At 43.2% G+C, this 21179-nt stretch overlaps 1 pseudogene; it reads right to left on the bottom strand.

Moving 5' to 3' along the window:
- Nucleotides 1-21179, bottom strand: part of LOC110532966 — an 88044-nt pseudogene that overhangs the window by 21492 nt on the left and 45373 nt on the right.

Raw genomic sequence — 21179 nt, 5'->3', positions numbered from 1 at the left:
CTGCAAATACAGCTATAGAGAGCATCTTGGAGCTGAACAAGTTCAGATATATATGCAATCATTCATGACTTACAGAACCCTTCTTTGGTGCCTTTAAAGACTCGATGGGAAAGGGATTTGGGGGAGGAACTTGTGGAAGACACCTGGGAAGCTGTGCTGCACAGGGTGCACTCGTCCTCTTTTAGCACTAGACACAGCCTCATTCAATTCAAGGTGGTTCACCGTATCCACTGGTCAGGGGGCCAAACTTGGAAGAATATTCTCTGATTTTGATCCTACCTGTGTCAGATGTAAAATGGAACCAGCTGGAACCAGTTGCATATGTTTTGAGGCTGTCATAAACTGTCAGGTTTCTGGGAATTAATATTTAAATGTTTCTGTGATATACAGTGGGGCAAAAAAGTATTTAGTCAGCCACCAATTGTGCAAGATCTCCCACTTAAAAAGATGAGAGACGCCTGTAATTTTCATCATAGGTACACTTCAACTATGACAGACAAAATGAGGAAAAAAAAATCCAGAAAATCACATTGTAGGATTTTTTATATATTTATTTGCAAATTATGGTGGAAAATAAGTATTTGGTCAATAACAAAAGTTTCTCAATACTTTGTTATATACCCTTTGTTTGCAATGACAGAGGTCAAACATTTTCTGTAAGTCTTCACAAGGTTTTCACACACTGTTGCTGGTATTTTGGCCCATTCCTCCATGCAGATCTCCTCTAGAGCAGTGATGTTTTGGGGCTGTTGCTGGGCAACACGGACGTTCAACTCCCTCCAAAGATTTTCTATGGGGTTGAGATCTGGAGACTGGCTAGGCCACTCCAGGACCTTGAAATGCTTCTTACGAAGCCACTCCTTCGTTGCCCGGGCGATGTGTTTGGGATCATTGTCATGCAGAAACACCCAGCCACGTTTAATTTTCAATGCCCTGCTGATGGAAGGAGGTTTTCACTCAAAATCTCACGATACATGGCCCCATTCATTCTTTCCTTTACACGGATCAGTCGTCCTGGTCCCTTTGCAGAAAAACAGCCCCAAAGCATGATGTTTTCACCCCCATGCTTCACAGTAGGTATGGTGTTCTTTGGATGCAACTCAGCATTCTTTGTCCTCCAAACACGACGAGTTGAGTTTTTACCAAAAAGTTATATTTTTGTTTCATCTAACCATACAGTGCCTTGCGAAAGTATTCGGCCCCCTTGAACTTTGCGAACTTTTGCCACATTTCAGGCTTCAAACCTAAAGATATAAAACTGTATTTTTTTGTGAAGAATCAACAACAAGTGGGACACAATCATGAAGTGGAACGACATTTATTGGATATTTCAAACTTTTTTAACAAATCAAAAACTGAAAAGTTGGGCGAGCAAAATTATTCAGCCCCCTTAAGTTAATACTTTGTAGCGCCACCTTTTGCTGCGATTACAGCTGTAAGTTGCTTGGGGTATGTCTCTATCAGTTTTGCACATCGAGAGACTGACATTTTTTCCCATTCCTCCTTGCAAAACAGCTCAAGCTCAGTGAGGTTGGATGGAGAGCATTTGTGAACAGCAGTTTTCAGTTCTTTCCACAGATTCTCGATTGGATTCAGGTCTGGACTTTGACTTGGCCATTCTAACACCTAGATATGTTTATTTTTGAACCATTCCATTGTAGATTTTGCTTTATGTTTTGGATCATTGTCTTGTTGGAAGACAAATCTCCGTCCCAGTCTCAGGTCTTTTGCAGACTCCATCAGGTTTTCTTCCAGAATGGTCCTGTATTTGGCTCCATCCATCTTCCCATCAATTTTAACCATCTTCCCTGTCCCCGATGAAGTAAAGCAGGCCCAAACCATGATGCTGCCACCACCATGTTTGACAGTGGGGATGGTGTGTTCAGGGTGATGAGCTGTGTTGCTTTTACGCCAAACATAACGTTTTGCATTGTTGCCAAAAAGTTCAATTTTGGTTTCATCTGACCAGAGCACCTTCTTCCACATGTTTGGTGTGTCTCCCAGGTGGCTTGTGGCAAACTTTAAACAACACTTTTTATGGATATCTTTAAGAAATGGCTTTCTTGCCACTCTTCCATAAAGGCCAGATTTGTGCAATATACGACTGATTGTTGTCCTATGGACAGAGTCTCCCATCTCTGCAGTTCATCCAGAGTGATCATGGGCCTCTTGGCTGCATCTCTGATCAGTCTTCTCCTTGTATGAGCTGAAAGTTTAGAGGGATGGCCAGGTCTTGGTAGATTTGCAGTGGTCTGATAGTCCTTCCATTTCAACATTATCGCTTGCACAGTGCTCTTTGGGATGTTTAAAGCTTGGGAAATCTTTTTGTATCCAAATCCGGCTTTAAACTTCTTCACAACAGTATCTCGGACCTGCCTGGTGTGTTCCTTGTTCTTCATGATGCTCTCTGCGCTTTTGACGGACCTCTGAGACTATCACAGTGCAGGTGCATTTATACGGAGACTTGATTACACACAGGTGGATTGTATTTATCATCATTAGTCATTTAGGTCAACATTGGATCATTCAGAGATCCTCACTGAACTTCTGGAGAGAGTTTGCTGCACTGAAAGTAAAGGGGCTGAATAATTTTGCACGCCCAACTTTTCAGTTTTTGATTTGTTAAAGTTTGAAATATCCAATAAATGTCGTTCCACTTCATGATTGTGTCCCACTTGTTGTTGATTCTTCACAAAAAAATACAGTTTTATATCTTTATGTTTGAAGCCTGAAATGTGGCAAAAGGTCGCAAAGTTCAAGGGGGCCGAATACTTTCGCAAGGCACTGTATGACATTCTCCCAATCTTCTTCTGGATCATCCAAATGCTCTCTAGCAAACTTCAGACGGGCCTGGACATGTACTGGCTTAAGCAGGGGGACAAGTCTGGCACTGCAGGATTTGAATTCCTGGCGGCGTAGTGTGTTACTGATGGTAGGCTTTGTTACTTTGGTCCCAGCTCTCTGCAGGTCATTCACTAGGTCCCCCCGTGTGGTTCTGGGATTTTTGCTCACCGTTCTTGTGATCATTTTGACACCACGGGGTGAGATCTTGCGTGGAGCCCCAGATCGAGGGAGATTATCAGTGGTCTTGTATGTCTTCCATTTCCTAATAATTGCTCGCACAGTTGATTTCTTCAAACCAAGCTGCTTATCTATAGCAGATTCAGTCTTCCCAGCCTGGTGCAGGTCTACAATTTTGTTTCTGGTGTCCTTTGACAGCTCTTTGGTCTTGGCCATAGTGGAGTTTGGAGTGTGACTGTTTGAGGTTGTGGACATGTGTCTTTTATACTGATAACAAGTTCAAACAGGTGCCATTAATACAGGTAACGAGTGGAGGACAGAGGAGCCTCTTAAAGAAGAAGTTACAGGTCTGTGAGAGCCAGAAATCTTGCTTGTTTGTAGGTGACCAAATACTTATTTTCCACCGTAATTTGTAAATAAATTCATAAAAATCCTACAATGTGATTTTCTGGATTTTTTTTCTTCTCATTTTGTCTGTCATAGTTGAAGTGTACCTATGATGAAAATTACAGGCCTCTCATCTTTTTAAGTGGATGAACTTGCACAATTGGTGGCTGACTAAATACTTTTTTGCCCCACTGTATATGACACTGTTATAGATCCGTCTCCCCTTACAGCCCTTTTTGGAGTACTGCCCTGTCAAGAATCCAGTCGGACACTGTTGCTTATACAACTCTTTTAGCTAGACGGCTAATACTACAGATCTGGAAGATGGCAGCTCCCCCATCTTATAAATATTGGGTGAGAGATGTTTAATGCTCTCTGAAACTAGAAAAAATTCAATTCACGGGAGAACCCCAAATTGTTTAATGAGGCTTGGGCTCCATTCCGGTCTTACTTCAAACAGTCCATTCTCTGATGGCACTCCTATTAAAACCAAAATACGTCTGTATTTGACCCCCCTGTGACTTAAGGGTTGGATGAGCTTTTCTTTGTGTTTTGTCTGGGGGGGCATTAAGGTTGATGTGCTTATTGATTGTGACCTGCAGATGCCTTGTTCATCTTGCCCGGGCAGAGACTGAAGTGTGAGCTTGTTTCTCCCAGTTATTTTTATTTTACATTTTGTTCACGCCTACATAAAATTATTATTTTAATTTAAAGCATTGTAAAGTTGTTATTTTTGGTCCAGTGGATGGTCGGTCTGTGGCCGTGACTGTTTGTGAGTGGTTGCATTTCTCCACCCCTATCCCTTGACTGTTTACAGCAACAATGGTGAGGTGTTTGCTCTGTCCCTGTACTATAGATTGCCCTCTAACCTTTGTAGCCTTCTGCCTGGTGTGTTTAACTTGTCTAAAGTATGGCATCTTTAAAGCATTTTTTTTTTAAATGTATTATTTGTATTTTTTCTAGTTGAGTATATTATTTATATTGCTTTGTGTTGTCTGTCTGGTCTGTCTGGTCTGGTCTGTCTGTGTAAAACTTAATAAACAGAGTTAAAAAAAAACAAAGATCAATTTTTAATCCACCAAAAATGTACGATTTTTAATCTGCAAAAAAGCAAAGAGCTCCCTCTTAAACAAAGGATGGGCATCTCTTAGTACCTTGCTAGAAAAATTAGATACATATATATATTTAGATACAATTTCGGTAAAATGGACAGTCAGTGGTGCAACGTGGCGTTGGTGGATGGAACGAGACATGATGTCCCAGATGTTCTCAATTGGATTCAGGTCTGGGGAACGGGCGGGCCAGTCCATAGCATCAATGCCTTCCTCTTGCAGGAACTGCTGACACACTCCAGCCACATGAGGTCTAGCATTGTCTTGCATTAGGAGGAACCCAGGGCCAACCGCACCAGCATATGGTCTCACAAGGGGTCTGAGGATCTCATCTCGGTACCTAATGGCAGTCAGGCTACCTCTGGCGAGCACATGGAGGGCTGTGCGGCCCCCCAAAGAAATGCCACCCCACACCTTGACTGACCCACCGCCAAACCGGTCATGCTGGAGGATGTTGCAGGCAGCAGAACGTTCTCCACGGCGTCTCCAGACTGTCACATCTGTCACATGTACTCAGTGTGAACCTGCTTTCATCTGTGAAGAGCACAGGGCGCCAGTGGCGAATTTGCCAATCTTGGTGTTCTCTGGCAAATGCCAAACGTCCTGCACGGTGTTGGGCTGTAAACACAACCCCCACCTGTGGACATCGGGCCCTCATACCACCCTCACGGAGTCTGTTTCTGACCGTTTGAACAGACACATGCACATTTGTGGCCTGTTGGAGGTCATTTTGCAGGGCTCTGGCAGTGCTCCTCCTTGCACAAAGGCGGAGGTAGCGGTCCTGCTGCTGGGTTGCCCTCCTACGGCCTCCTCCACGTCTCCTGATGTACTGGCCTGTCTCCTGGTAGCGCCTCCATGCTCTGGACACTACACTGACAGACACAGCAAACCTTCTTGCCACAGCTCGCATTGATGTGCCATCCTGGATGAGCTGCACTACCTGAGCTACTTGTGTGGGTTGTAGACTCCGTCTCATGCCACCCCTAGAGTGAAAGCACCGACAGCATTCAAAAGTGACCAAAACAACAGCCAGGAATCATAGGAACTGAGAAGTGGTCTGTGGTCACCATCTCTCCTTTATTGGGGGTGTCTTGCTAATTGCCTATTATTTCCACCTGTTGTCTATTCCATTTGCACAACAGCATGTGAAATTTATTCTCAATCAGTGTTGCTTCCTAAGTGGACAGTTTGATTTCACAGAAGTGTGATTGACTTGGAGTTACATTGTGTTGTTTAAGTGTTCCCTTTTTTTGAGCAGTGTATAAAGCATCCTGGCTGGACAAAATAAAGACCTTACAGTAAGATAATACAGTCTGGTGCCACGGCTTTAGTCGGGGGGTAAACCGAATGCCAGTGTGCTGTTCTATAAAAAAAATATATAAATATATATATATATAAATATATATGATAAAGTTCTAACAATAATGTAAAACGATAATGCGGGGTGCCAATAATGTAAAGGTAAAAATAATGTAACAATACTTCAAAGTACTGTAAGTGATGGTGAATGAATAAATGGGGAAAGACAGTCTTACTTTTCCTGTGGAGATATTCTGCCACCAGTGCAGCAATGTGGATGTAACACATAGCAAGCAGCATGTGGATGTAACACATAGCAGCTGCCTGTGGATGTAACACATAGCAAGCAGCCTGTGGGAAAACAACACAGTATTGGTCAATGCTGGGAGGGTTAGCAAACACTCAACCACCACAGTCAAAACCCATACAGTATGTGTATTGTGCATGTGTGCATGCCACACACACACACACACACACAAACACACGCACACGTTTTGTTTTTCTATCTTCGTGGGGACTTAAGTGATTCGCTGGAAAAGGAAAGAGGTTTTGAGGAAAGAAATCAGGGTGCCTTGTGAGGATCAGGCGACGAGTGGCTAATCTGCCATTGCCTGCCACCCTGCTAGCTAATGTTCAATCGCTGGAAAAAGAAATGGGACAAACTGAAAGCATGTATATCCTACCAACAGGACATTAAAAACTGTAATATCTTATGTTTCAGAGTCGTGGCTGAAAGACGACATTATGAACATACAACTGGCGGGTTATAGACTCTATCGGCAGGACAGAACAGCAGCCTCTGGTAAGACACAGGGCAGGGTCCTATGCATATTTGTAAACAATAGCTGGTGCATAATATCTTAGGAAGTCCCAAGGTTTTGCTCTGAGGTAGAGTATCTTATGATAAGCCTAATTTCTATCAGTATGTTAAACGTGCAACCAGAGGAAAAACAATTCTAGACCACCTTTACTACACACACATAGAAGCTCTCCCTCGCCCTCCATTTGGCAAATCTGACCAATAACTCTATCCTCCTGATTCCTGCTTACAAGCAAAAATTTAAGTAGGAAGCACCGGTGACTCGGTCTATAAAAAAAGTGGTCAGATGAAGCAGATGCTAAGCTACAGGACTGTTTTGCCAACACAGACTGGAATATGTTCCGGTATTCTTCCGATGGCAGTGAGGAGTACAACACATCAGTCACTGGCTTTATCAATAAGTGCATTGAGGACGTCGTCCCCACAGTGACAGTATGTACATACCCAAACCAGAAGCCATGATTCCAGGTAACATTCGCTCTAACCTAAAGGTTAGAGCTGCCGCTTTCAAGAAGCGGGACTCTAACCCAAAAGCTTATAAGAAATCCTGCAAAGTCCTCCGACAAACCATCAAAAAGGCAAAGCGTCAATACAGGACTAAGATCGAATTGTACACCGGCTCCGAGGCTCGTCGGGTGTGGCAGGGCTTGCAAATTATTACAGACTACAAAGGGAAGCACAGCTGAGAGCAGCCCAGTGACACGAGCCTACCAGACGAGCTAAATAACTTCTACACTAGCTTCGAGGCAAGTAACACTGAAACATGCATGAGAGCATCAGCTGTTCCAGACGACTGTGTGATCACGCTCTCCGCAGCCGATGTGAGTAAGACCTTTAAACAGGTCAACAGTCACAAGGCCGCAGGGCCGGATGGATTACCAGGACGTGTACCCCGAGCATGGACCTAGACTTGGCGCTCCGGTACCGCTTGCCGTGCGGTAGCAGAGAGAACAGTCTATGACTAGTGTGTGTGTGTTCCCTCCAAGACTGACGGTTATTTGGGAGAATTCCTGTTTACTCCAACCCCCTTTCTCCCAGTGTTTCCGACATTCCTCCCTGACTAATCTGTTTCCCAGGGTTGCCTGGCCCGAACATGACAACATGTAAGAGGAGTTGGCTGGAGCACACACAGATCTGGACCTGGCTACCTTCCCAGGCCATTTGAATACATATCTCTAAAAAGGTCAGTAGCTGGAAGTCTCGGTTACACATATTTACATACGGTATGGTATTAGATTCCTCTATAGCAGGGCTCTCCAACACAGGGCTTTCCTAAAGAACTACCCTCCTGTAGGTTTTCACTCCATCCCCAGTTGTAACTTAAATGATTATGCTTATCAACCAACTAATTATTAGAATCAGGTGAGTTAGATTAGGGTTGGAGTGAAAACCTACAGGACGGTAGGTCTCCAGGAACATTGTTGGAGAGCCCTGAACTAGAGAGTGTGTTCAGAACTGTACACATTTCCATAAATGTCAAGATTCCTCTTCAGTGCATGCTCAGAACTGAACATATTTACATACATATCAGATTCCTCTACAGTGCAAGTTCAGAACTGTACACATTTCCAGATATAGAAGATTACTTTATAGCGCAACTTTCACATCTAGATCACTGGGAAAACATATTGGTTTGTGTCCAAAAAGGCACCCTATTCCCTATATAGTGCACTAACTTTGACCCTGGTCTGACATCTGGGAAGCAGGCATTAAAGAAAATATACAAAAAAAGAGTTTTGCGTGAGGTCACAATGAAGTTCTAGGACTAAGAACTATAAGTCTGTGTTTACAGTTACTGTTTAGTTGACAGTGTATGAGGAAGCCCAGACCAACTCTGGCTGTTTCTGAAATGGCACCCTACTCCCTATGGGCTCCGGTCAAAAGTTGTACACTCTATAGGGAATAAGGTACCCACTTGATACACAGCCTGTGTGTTTAAGCAGTGTATTAAGAAGCCCAGACCAATTACATGACCCCAGACAGACGGACAGAGACAGACATGAAAGAATGCCGCAGCAACGGATAGCTGCTGTTTTACAGGCTCCTGACCTATTTTTTTTCATGCTGATCTTAATTTTTTTTGTACATAATGTTTCCACCATTGTATCCTATGACCAAAAATAACTAACTTCGATTTGGATGAAGATCTTTACCTCAACAAGTCAGAGGCGTAGCACATACTGTACTGCTCACACCGGACCCTGAGGCGCCATTAGAGAGGGCGATGTGCGGGCACCCTGATGAAACTACGTCGGTGACTGTAAACCGCCTGTACCATCTATTTTATTGGTAAACGTACAATCACTGGAGAACAAACTGGACGAGCTCTGTTCGAGACTAAGGGACCCTGAAGAACTGTAATATTCAATGTTTCTCAGAGTCGTGGCTGAACAAGTACAAGGTTTTTCTATGCATTGACAGAACAGCAGTGTCAGATAAGCTCAAGGGGGAGGTGTGTGTCTCTTTGTTAACAACAGCTGGTGCGCAATCTCTAATATTCAGGAAGTCTCTAGGTTCTTCTCACGTGAGTTAGAATACCTCATGATAAGTTGCCATCACATACCGATGCTGGCAGTAAGACCGCACTCAACGAGCTGCATAGGATCATAAGCCAACAAGAAAATGCTCATCCAAACATGGAGCTCTTAGTGGCCGGTGATTTTAATGCAGGAAAACTGAAATTCATATTACCCAATTTCTACTAGCATGTCAACTAAAAGGTGGAAAAAAATCTTACTCCAAACACAGAAAAACCATACAAAGCTCTCTCTCGTCCTCCATTTCGCAGATTTGACCATAACTCTATACACCTGATTCCTGCTGGCAAGGAAAAACTCAAACAGGAAGTACCAGTGACGCGCTCACAACGGAAGTGGTCCGATGAAGCAGATGCTACTCTACAGGACTTTCACTAGCAGACTGGAATATGCTCTGGGATTCATCCGATGGCATTAAGTAGTTAACCACATCAGTCACGGGCTTCATTAATAAGTGCATCGACGACGTCATCCCCACAGTGCATTCGGGAAAGTATTCAGACCATTTCCCTTTTTCCACATTTTGGTACTTACAGCCTTCTTATGAAATGGATGAAATAACAATCTACACACAATACCCGATAATGACAAAGCAAAAACAGGTTTTTAGAATTTTTGCCAATTTATAAAAGATTTACATAAATGTACGTATTCAGGCCCTTTGCTATGAGACTTGAAAATTAGCTCAGGTGCATCCTGTTTCCATTAGTCATCCTTGAGATGTTTCTACAACTTGATTGGAGTCCACCTGTGGTAAATTCAATTGATTGGACATGATTTTGAAAGGCACACACCTGTCTATATATGGTCCTGCAGTTGACAGTGCACATCAGAGCAAAAACCAAGCCATGAGGATGAAGGAATTGTCCGTAGAGCTCCGAGACAGGATTGTGTCGAGGCACAGATCTGGGGAAGGGTAGAAGACATTTCTGCAGCAGTTGAAGGTCCCCAAGAACACAGTGGCCTCCATCATTCTTAAATGGAAGAAATATTTTACCACCAAGACTCTTCCTAGAACTGGCCGTCCGGCAAAACTGAGCAATCAGGTGAGAAGGGCCTTGGTCAGGGAGGTGAGCAAGAAGCTGATGGTCACTCTGACAGAGCTCCAGAGTTCCTCTTAGGAGAATCTTCCAAAAGGACAACCATCTCTGCAGCACTCCAATCAGGCATTTATGGTAGAGTGGCCAGATGGAAGCCACTCCTCAGTAAAAGGCACATGACAGCCTGCGTGGAGTTTGCCAAAAGGCACCTAAAGGACTTTGATACCATGAGGAAACAATATGTTCTGGTCTGATGAAACCAAGATTGAACTTATTGGCCTGAATGCCAAGCATCACGTCTGGCACCATGCTGGTTAAGTGTGCCTTGAATTATAAATAAATCCCTGACAGTATCACCAGCAAAGCACTCCCACACCATCCCACCTCCTCCTCCATGCTTCACAGTGGGAACCACACATGCGGAGATCATCCGTTCACCTACTCTGCGTCTCACAAAGACACAGCGGTTGGAACCAAAAATCTCAAATTTGGACTCATCAGACCAAAGGACAGATTTCCACCGGTCTAATGGCCACTTCTCATGTTTCTTGTCCCAAGCAAGCCTCTTCTTCATATTGATGTCCTTTAGTAGAGGTTTCTTTGCAGCAATTCGACCAGGCCTGATTCACACAGTCTCCTCTGAACAGTTGATGTTGAAATGTGTCTGCTACTTGAACTCGGTGAAGCATTTACTTGGTCTGCAATCTGAGGTGCAGTTAACTCTAATGAAATGATCCTCTAATGAAATTATAACGCTGGGTCTTCCTTTCCTGTGGCAGTCCTCATGAGAGCCAGTTACATCATAGTGCTTGATGGTTTTTGCGACTTGAAATGTTCCAGATTGACTGACCTTCATGTCTTATAGTAATGATGGACTGTCGTTTCTCTTTGCTTATTTGAGCTGTTCATGCCATAATATGGACTTGGTCTTTTACCAAATAAGGCTAACTTCTGTATACCACTCCTACCTTGTCGCAACACAACTGATTGGCTGAAATGCATTAAGAAGGAAATAAATTCTACAAATTAACATTTAACAAGGCGCACAGTTTAACTGAAATGCATTCCATTTGACTACCTCATGAAGCTGGCTGAGAGAATGCCAAGAGTGTGCAAAGCTGTCATCAAGGCAAAGGGTGGTTGCTTTGAAGAATCTCAAAATTAATTTTTATTTATTGAACACTCTTCTATTTACTACAGGATTTGATGTGTTCACTATTATTCTACAATGTAGAAAATAGTAAAAAACAAGAAAAAACATTGAATGAGTAGGTGTGTCAAAACTTTTGACTGGTACTGTACATGTTTCTGTACATAATTGACTGTACCTCAGAGGTCTGGGTGCCCAGGCCATGCTATCCAGCCAGGTGCGTCGCAGCTCGGGGCTGGAGGCGTAGGAGCAAGCCAGGCTGTACTGCAGGTCCAGCAGCATCTCTGGGGCCTTTTCATGTTCCCTCAGTTGGGCCGTGGCCATCAGCACCGTCCGGATACGCTTGGTCAGTCCCTTCACCTCCCCAGGAAACGCTGTCGACAACACACACACGAAGCACAGCACAGCCTGAGGGTTACTGGTAGCCATTCTGTACTAGGGAGTGTGCTAATTTATTAATCCTCAGATAAACATAACTGGAACAGCACAGACAGATGGTAATTTACAAAACATTAGCAGAACACATTTCCCATCCTTCACAGTGGATCTGCATCTGAGTAATATAGCAGGTACTCATATCTAGTAAGACTTAAGTGTATTCACATGCAAAGTCAGAAAGCATCCTGGTCATCTGCTCGACTCGACTGTGTTAGCCCAGTGAGCTAAAGCCTCGGCATTAGGCTAGCTCTGGGCGCTAACACGCGTCTTAACCACCTCAGACATATTTACATTTCAAGCGATTACAGAATGGTGCTCCATGATACTTTACACGCCTTATGAAAAAATCTCCCTTTCCAAGCCGCATATCCTACTCCAAGATAACAGTATGGTGAATATCTGACCGAGGAACAAACAACTGTATCACTCATTAAAAGAGCACAGCCAAGGCAGTATATACAGTGCATTCAGAAAGTACTCAGACCCTTTGACTTTTTCCACATTTTGTTAATTTACAGCCTTATACTAAAATGGATTACCCCATAATGACAAAGCGAGAACAATTTTTTGTCAATGTTCTACAAATGTATTAAAAATAAAAACAGAAATACTTTATTTACATAAGTTTTCAGACCCTTTGCCATGACACTCAAAATTGAGCTCAGGTTCATCCTGTATCCATTGATCATCAGACGTTTCTACAACTTGATTGGAGTCCACCTGTGGTAAATTCAAATGGTTGGACATGATTTGGAAAGCCACACACCTGTCTATATATGGTCCCACAGTTGATGTGCATGTCAGTGCAAAATCCAAGCCATGAGGTCAAAGGAATTGTCTGTAGAGCACCAAGACAGGATTGTGTCGAGGCACAGATCTGGGAAAGGGTACACAAATATTTCTGCAGCATTGAAGGTCCTCAAGAACATAGTGGCCTGCATCATTCTTAAATGGAAGAAGTTTGGAACTGCCAAGACTCATCTGAGAGCTGGCTGCCCGGCCAAACTGAGCAATCAGGGAAGAAAGACCTTGGTCAGGGAGGTGACCAGGAACCGATGATCACTCTGACAGAGCTTCAGAGTTCCACTGTAGAGATGGGAGAACCTTCCAGAAGGAGAACCATCTCTGCAGCACTCACCCAACCAGGCCTTTATGGTAGAGAGGCCAGGTCGAAACCACTCCTCAGTAAAAGGCACATGACAGCCCGCTTGAAGTTTGCCAAAAGGCACCTAAAGGACTCTCAGACCATGAGAAACAAGATTCTCTGGTCTGATGAAACCAAGATTGAACTCTTTGGCCTGAAAGCCAAGGGTCATGTATGGAGGAAACCTGTCACCATCCCTACGGTGAAGCATGGTGGTGGATCCTTGATGAAAACCTGCTCCAGAGCGCTCAAGATCTCAGACTGGGTCGAAGGACAACGAAGGACAATGACCCTAAGCACACAGCCAAGACAAGGCAGAAGTGGCTTTGGGACAAGTCTCTGAATGTCCTTTTGTAGCCCAGCCAGAGCCCGGACTTGAACCCTTTTGAACATCTCTGGAGAGACCTGAAAATAGCTGTGCAGCGACGCTCACAAGCCAACCTGACAGAGCTTTAGAGGGTCTGCATAGAAGAATGGGAGAAACTCCCCAAATGTAACTTAACAAAATATGGAAAAAGTCAAGGGCTCTGAATACTTTCCGAATGCACTGCATGTCCCTTTGACACTCTTGTTGAACTCATTACAGCAGGACTGTTTCAAATCAAAGCATATTGGTCATGTCCACAGATTTCCAATGTTATCGCAGGTGCAGCAGAATTAGTGTTTCTATTGCAGTAATGATACCTAGCAATACAAATCAATACGCACATAATCCAAAAAGTCAAAAGAAAGAAATGAAGAAATATCAGAGCGAGTCCGGAATATAAATATATAATAATGGTGTCTATAGACATAGATAGTATATGAATAGAAAAGGTGTGTACAGCAGTAGTTATATAGATATAAAGTGGTTAAAACAGTATGTAAACATTATTAAAGTGACCAGTGTTCAACGACTATGTACTGTACATAGGGAAAAGCAGTCTCTAAGGTGCAGAACAGAGTACCAGGTGGTAGTCGGCTAGTAACAGTGGCTAGTGGTGACTGTTTAACAATCTGATAGAAGCGGTTTGTCAGTCTCTCAGTTCCAGCTTTAATGCACCTGTACGGTCTTGCTCCTTCTAGATGGTAACGGGGTGAACAGGCTGTGGCTCGGGTGGCTGAGGACCTTGATTATCTTTTTTGGCCTTCCTGTGACATCGGGTGTTGTAGATGTCCTGGAGGGCAGGCTGTGTGCCCCCGGTGATGCGTTGGGCTGACCACCTCTGGAGAGCCCTGCGGTTGTGGACGGTGCAATTGCTGTACCAGGCGGTGATACAGCCTGTCAGGATGCTCTCAATGGTGCATCTGTAGAAGTTTGTGAGGGTGTTAGGGGCCAAGACATATTTCTTCAGCCTCCTGAGGTTGAAGAGGTCCTGTTGCACCCTCTTCACCACACTTTCTGAGTGTCGGGACCATTTCAGGTCGTCAGTGATGTGCACGTCGTGAAACTTGAAGCTTTAGACCAGGGGTGTCAAAGTCAAATGGACGGAGGGCCAAATAAAAAAATCAGCTACAAGACGAGGGCCGGACTGTTCGAATGTTCATTGAAAAATTTTTAAATGACGCATATAGTCTAGTGAACCTAATTGAACCTACTGAAAACCTAACAAATATATTACAATATGATCAGATAAATAAAGCAATATTTTCTTATGGCTCTGTCAGTAATCTTTAATTTTCAACAGACACAAAAGACAAATTTCCTTTATATAAATATCCCCATAACATGAACATTAAATGAAAGAAACCGGTATTCAAGGCACCATCAGTAGACTATATTTTCTATTTTAGCAAAAGTGGGCTAAATTTACTTCAAAGAAAAAACAATAATAGCAATTTTCTATCATCCACTCAACTGAAATATTTTTAAAATATAATTGGATTGAAATACAAAAAAATAAAGTGCAAAAATCTATTAATCAAAAACAACACTTTGTTTAAGGAGAAGTAACATGCAGTGAAAACAAATATTAAATTTTAACTTTTAAACTTGAACTGAGTAAAAACTCTAAATATGTGATTGCACAGTAATGTTCACTTGTTTGAGGTTGAGGGTGATACTTGGTGGTGTCCCATCTTTTCCACAAGTTCATCAATGTTCGGGGTAAGGCTCTGAGCTGAAGAAATCCTCAGAATTGAGTGGAGGTGTTCAGCAGTAAGTCGACTTCTGTGTGATGTTTTGTTCAGGTTCATCAAAGAAAACAGTTGTTCACACAGGTATGTGCTGCCAAACATAGACAACGTTTGAGCAGCCTGGATGCGCAGCTGGGGCATTGTGCCGGGGAGGAAACGGGCGAACTCCGCAGCACCCACTGCCGCATATTTTGCCCTCAGTGCATCATTGCATTGGAGGTCAATCAACTCCATTTGGAGGTTTGGTGGTGAGCTTTCCACGTCAACAGCAAATGGGTTACCGAGCAGTTCCAACCTGCTTTTTTGTGCTTCAAAGTCAGCAAATCGGCGTCGAAAGTCAGCGGCAAGCATACCTATTTTATCAGCCAACTGTGTGCTCGGGAACGCACTGGTAGAGAGCTTCTCTTTCATGGTCTGGCAGCTGGGAAAGTGGCTCAAATTTTCTTTCCGCATCTGCGTCTCCCACAGAGTCAGTTTGGTTTTAAATGCCTTCACTGTACTGTACATATCAGAGATGACACGATCCCGACCCTGCAGCTGCAAGTTTATTGCATTCAGATGACTCGTAATGTCACACAGAAAAGCCATTTCACACAGAAACATTTCGTCTCGGAGTTGTGTTGTGTCTTTCCCTTTGCTGTCCAAGAACAGACAAATCTCCTCACGAAGCTCGAAACATCTTTGAAGCACCTTTCCCTGGCTTAGCCATCGCACCTCTGTGTGATAAGGCAAATCACCATGCTCCGTTTCTAACTCCGTCAGAAATGCCTTGAACTGGCGGTGATTCAAACCTTTGGCTCTGATAAAGTTAACTGTGCGCGTGATGATGCTCATTACATGCTCCATTTTCAAGGCTTTACCGCACAACGCTTCCTGGTGTATGATACAATGATAAGCTGTCAGCTCACCTGTCGCGTTTTCCTCTTGCATCTTTTCCCGTATCTTCGCCACCAGTCCGCTCCTGTGTCCACACATCGCAGGTGCTCCGTCGGTTGTCAAACCCACGAGTTTTTCCCAAGGCAGCTCCATCTCATTTACACATCTTGACACCTCTTCATACAAATCATGCCCCGTAGTTGTGCCATGCATAGGACGTAAAGCCAAAAACTCCTCTGTCACGCTTAGGTTGGAGTCCACTCCGCGGATGAAAATTGACAACTGGGCAATGTCAGAAATGTCGGTGCTCTCATCCACAGCCAAGGAATATGCAATAAAATCTTTTCCCTTTTTCACAAGCTGCTCTTTTAGATTGATGGACAACTGGTCTACTCTCTCGGCAATGGTGTTTCTGCTCAGACTCACATTTAAAAAGAGTTGCCTTTTTTCTGGGCAAACTTCGTCACAAACTTTAATCATGCAGTTTTTGATGAAATCCCCCTCCGTAAATGGCCGGGCTGATTTAGCGATCTCTTCTGCCAAAATAAAACTGGCCTTGACAGTTGCGTCCGCGTGTGTGTCCGCGTGTTTCGTTTCATAATGTCGTCTCAGATTATACTCTTTCAGTACCGCCACACTTTCTCCACACAGAAGACACACAGGTTTTCCAGCTACCTTCGTGAACATATACTCCGACTCCCACCTTGTTTGAAACCCCCGGTTCTCAGTATCCACCTTCCGTTTTGCCATTTTTGATGGGTATCTGAAAGTTAATTTTACTGTGATGCTGACGACTGCTGTGCCAATAAATATTGAAATGAAGCAGCCTACTGCTCGGTGCGTCACCTTTGCATTGTGGGAAATGTAGTATTGGTGCGATCTGCGGGCTGCCGGCTTGCTGCGGGCCGGTTCTAATAATAAATCAAGATCATCCCAGGGGCCGTAAAAAACCTTCTTGCGGGCCGGATGTGGCCCGCGGGCCTTGACTCTGACATATGTGCTTTAGACCCTCTCCGCTGCGGCTCTGTCAATGTGAATGGGGGGCGTTCTCTGTCTGCTGTCTCCTGTAGTCCACAATCAGCTCCTTATTTTTGTTGAAGATGAGGGAGAGGTTATTTTCCTGGTACCACTCTGCCAGGACTCAGTGTTGGTAATCAGGACTTCCACTGTTGTCGTCAGCAAATTTGATGATTGAGTTGGAGACGTGCATGGCCACGCAGTCATGGGTGAACAGGGAGTACAGGACGGGGCTGAGCATGCACCTCTGTGGCGGAGGTGTTGTTGCCTACCTTCACCACTTGGGGTCGGCCGTTCAGTACGTCCAGGACGCAGTTGCACAAGGAGGGGTTCAGACCCCCTTTTTTCTAAGAATGGAGGGTTACCTTGGTTTTGTCGCTGTTGTCAAAGTTGTTGACGATGGAGACTCAAGACAGTGTTAGCCTTACAAGATAAAGCCTAGCAATTACGTAACCCTGGGAACTAATTCATAGCCCCCTACAGCAAATATGCATTACCTTCATGGCTTTGTCGCTGTTGGCGAAGTTGTTGATGATGGAGAGGGACTCCTGGAAGCGGGAGCTACCGGTCAGCGCCACATCTGAGATCAGCTGGCTCACTGCGATGATGATCTACACCAGCCCACATGAAAAGAGATTACAGTTTACTATAGAATACTACAGTACTTTCTATTGAATTCTGTAGTAAACTGAAGTATACTGTAGAATACTATACTACACACGGTAGTATCCCTCGATCATGTGTAGTATACTGTAGGATATTATATTAAATACTACAGTATTATTCACAAAAAACAGTAGTAAACACTACAGTAATGTCTGCAAAAACACCACAGTCCACAAAAACTTTAGTATTTACTTTAGTTATAAAAGTGTAAAGTTGCATATACCCTGCCCATTCCCCTCTCACATATCCCAATTTGTGCCACACATTGTGCCAAATATTGTTTTTCCCTACAGGTTATAGAAAAGAGCAGAAGCTCTGAACTATCCATTCAGAACCCAGTCCTACCTACAGGTTATGGAAAATGTTCTCTTTTCTCCAGTAGGTTTCCTCAAGGAGAAAGCCTCCACTTCAATGTCAATGATAATACAACAAAAAACTATAGTAAATACTATAGTAATGTCTGCAAAAAAACAACAGTAAATACTGTAGTATACTACAATCCGCAAAATCACTACATTAATTACTTTAGTATATAATACAGTTATTTTACCACAGTATACATACTATAGTTAAGTGTAAACGCTACAGTATACTACAGTAAAGTCTGCAGAAACACTACAGTGAATACTATAGTATTTATACCATTGTATACTAAAGTTTCGGAACGATAACAGTATCTCGTTAGTCTCATGGCAAGGAAACAACACACAAAGTGGACATAACTTCTTTAGGAAAACAGCCCTAGTATTGGAAACAAACATCATTATGTCGTCATCTAGAGTCACATGTATTTATTTTCCATGCTATAGCACACATTATTTTACATACATCAGGTTTTTAAAGGACCAAAGAGTTTGGTCTGCTTTGAGTTTTCATTTTTGCCATGGAAACAATATTGCGATACTGGTATGGTCACAGCCCTAGTATACTAGTATTTTTTTAAATGTGGGAGAAGGCAGAAAGCGAGATGAAGGGGGACCCGATGTTAACACAACACACCCCTGGCCTGGGGTGGTCCAGCACTCTAAGCTGCTGCTTCTGAATCACATGAAACTATGAAATCAAATCCGACCGACTGCACTTGCACTCTCTATTTGCTCCTTCCTTTCCCACTGTCATGTCCAATAAAAATACAAAAAGGAGTGGGACTGTTCCAACCCTAAATACAATAACCACAAACACACACACACACACACACACACACACAGCGCAGAGTTATGAGATGGAAATTGGAGCCCATTTTCACCATGGATAATGAAATTAATGAATATGTCCCTTGACGGCTTATGGAAGCATTGAGAATGGTTTCTGACACATAGCCGATTGTTAGAGGAGTTTGGGAAACTAAACAGCTGGTCTGTATTTGAACTTCTCACATTCTTTGGTCAGATGATCAAAGCAATGTCAGTGCTGTGATGTTAAATCTGCTTGGACTTCAAATGAGTTTCCAATTGGTTCAGAGCCATTCTTAGTGACTGTTCATTGTTTATGCACGTTCAATATATTTGTGTGAGGGGAGTTTGTGCATGCTAAATGGTTGAGACCGCACAGAGAGGACTCATGGGTTGGGTATAGTGTTACTTTGACATAACATGAAATGCTTTGAAATTTAGTTAAGATGTTCATAGGCACACCAGTGATGGACTGCTGATGATGCAATAACAGATTCAGTATTGCATTGTGCAGTTAAATAAACAAATCAGTGACAGCTGGCAGTTCCTTGCCGGTCAGGGGGATGTTGTATATGACCTGTAGGTGAGTGCACAGGAAGGTTATCCTCTTGGTGTGTTAATTTATGTATTCCTCTATCCAACCCACCCACCCATGTTACAATAGCTGACCTGCAGGTGAGTGCGTAGGAAGGTCTTCCTCTTGGTGTAATCATAGTTGTTCCTCATCAGCAGGTAGAGTAGAGCGGAGGCCTCGGCCCGCAGCAGACCCATCTTTGACCCACAGCACTTCAGAACCTCATTGCACAGAGCCGCACACAGAGTCACACGGCCCTTAATGGAGTAGCAGGAAATCAAAACTCGATGTGAGAATGCTGTTCATTCACTAGAGCTCAGCGTTCAACACCATTGCCCCTTCCAAGCTTAAGACACTGTGACTGAACACCTCCCTCTGCAACTGACACCAGGTGGTACAGTTTTTACCTCTAACTCCAGTATCCCTGCACATTGTAAATATGTTATTGGAACTGACCCTCTACTGTATATACAGTGCCATCAGAAAGTATTCCCCTGGGCTTTCTCCAAATTGTGATGTGGTACTAAGTGAGATTCAAATGGATTTAAATGTCATTTTTTGACAATGATCTATAAAAAAATACTCTGAATTTGTCTTCTACTTTTAAATGCTAACCATTTGTACAAACAAATACATTTTTAAAACACCAATATAGTGATTAAATAAGTATTCAACCCCATGAGTCAATACATGTTAGAATCACCTTTGGCAGTTATTACAGCTGTGAGTCTTTAGTTTCTAAGAGTTTCTAAGAGCTTCCCACCCCTGGATTGTGCAACATTTGCTCATTATTATTTTCAAAATTCTTCAAGCTCTGTCAAATTGGTTGTTGATCATTTCTAGACAGCCATTTAAGTCGTGCCATAGATTTTCAAGCAGATTTAAGTTGAAAAAAATGTAACTCGGCCACTTCTGGAACTTTCAATGTCTTCTGGGTAAGCGACCAATGTAGATTTGGTCTTGTGTTTGGCACTGTAGGTTATTGTCCTGCTGAAAGGTAAATTAATATTCCAGTGTCTGGTGGAAAGCAGACTCAACCAGGTTTTGCTCTAGCATTATGTCTGTGCTTAGCTCCATTCCATTTATTTTTCTATCGTGAGAAACTCCCCAGTCCTTAACATTTACAAGCATACCCATAACATGCAAACAGGAAGCATGTTTTGTAATATTTTTTAGTCTGTACAGGCTTCCGTCTTTTCACTGTCAGTTAGGTTAGTTTTGTGGAGTAACTACAATGTCGATCCATCCTCAGCTTTCTCATATCACAGCCATTAAACTCTGTTTAAATGTCACCATTGGCCTCATGGTGAAATGCCTGTGCGGTTTCCTTCCTCTCTGTCAAATCAAATTATTGAGCAATTTGAACATTTTCACAGCTTCTAAAAGTCACCGCGACTCCACTGGTGAAGCAGTCATATAATTAAATCACATTTTATATGTCACATGCCCCGAATACAACAGGTGGTGAATTATTGTTATGGTGAGATGCTTACTTACAAGCCCTTAACCAACAACGCAGTTAAGAAAATATTTACTAAAACAAGTTAAAAGAATTCAAGGAACACAAATAACAATATCGAGGCTAGATACAGGGGGTACCAGTACAGAGTCAATGTGCGGGGGTACAGGTGGGTCAAGGTAATTTGTACATATAGGTAAGAGTAAAGATACTATGCATACATAATAAATAGTGAGCAGCAGCAGTGTAAAAACAAGGGGGGGGGGGGGGGGGGGTGTAACAATGCAAATAGTCCAGATGGCCATTTGATTAATTGTTCAGCAGTCTTATAGGTTGGGGTAGAAGCTATTAA

The sequence above is a fragment of the Oncorhynchus mykiss genome, chromosome 9, assembly GCF_013265735.2.
Source record: "Oncorhynchus mykiss isolate Arlee chromosome 9, USDA_OmykA_1.1, whole genome shotgun sequence".
Classification (NCBI taxonomy): domain Eukaryota; kingdom Metazoa; phylum Chordata; class Actinopteri; order Salmoniformes; family Salmonidae; genus Oncorhynchus; species Oncorhynchus mykiss.
The sequence above is the reverse complement of the archived record's forward strand: the minus strand, read 5'-3'. Positions and strand labels throughout refer to the sequence as shown.